Genomic DNA, 907 nt, shown 5'->3' on the forward strand with positions numbered 1-907 from the left:
TCTTTTTCACGAGAAACTTTTGGTCGATTATCTTTAAGATTCTCGGCACCAAGTTGGATATGTCGACAGCGGTTCATCCGCAGACCGATGGTCAAACGGAAAGGGTGAATCGCGTCATTGAGAACCGTCTTCGCTTCGTCTAAGCTGAGACGCCGATGCGCTGGAGCGCCATGATGCCGCTCGTACCGATTGCGCTGAGCAATGCAGTGCATTCGTCTACCGTCTACACACCGTTGTAAGTGAACGGGATGGTTCACCCTCGCGTCCCGCTGACGCCACAATTCCAAGGTTCAGGGCTTGTGGGGGGGAATAGCCGAACGACTATTTGATGTCAGCCCCCTCACCATTTGCAAAGAAGTCGATGACTTCTGTCTGCCAGACTGGGTGTCCTGCGACACGTTTGCGATGCGATGGCTGAAAGCCAAGACCTGCAGAAAGAATATGCAGATGAAAAAGGAAGAGGCAAAGTGGAAAGTTTTATGGTCGGAGACCTGGGTTTTTTAATCAAAAAAGACTGCCCCCATATGCAGCCTCTGCTATCTTCCGGACAACGCTTCGTCCACGGTTTATCGGACCGTTTAAGGCTGTGGCCAAATGGGGCCTGGCGTACACGATACCATCCGAAACGGATGCGCACCCACCCGGTGTTTTACGTGGGCTTGCTCAAGCCGTACCGGGATCCAGCGCAAGTGAACGCGGGAGTGTTGGCGCCGGAGCGGATCCCACGGGCCCGCGGCCACCCAGAAGTTGAACGAGCAACTGGTTCTGAGCACGGAATGCAATAACCTCTATTTCCAATGGAGCCAAGCGCTCCACCGCTGCCTGCAGCAATGCATTCGCCTGCTCCATGGCTAGGAGTCGCTCCGACAGAGAGCGGTAGTCCTCAAGGCGAGGCAGCCGGCGCACG

This window comes from Plasmopara halstedii (genome assembly GCF_900000015.1).
Source record: "Plasmopara halstedii genome assembly, contig: Scaffold_816, whole genome shotgun sequence".
NCBI classification, from domain to species: domain Eukaryota; phylum Oomycota; class Peronosporomycetes; order Peronosporales; family Peronosporaceae; genus Plasmopara; species Plasmopara halstedii.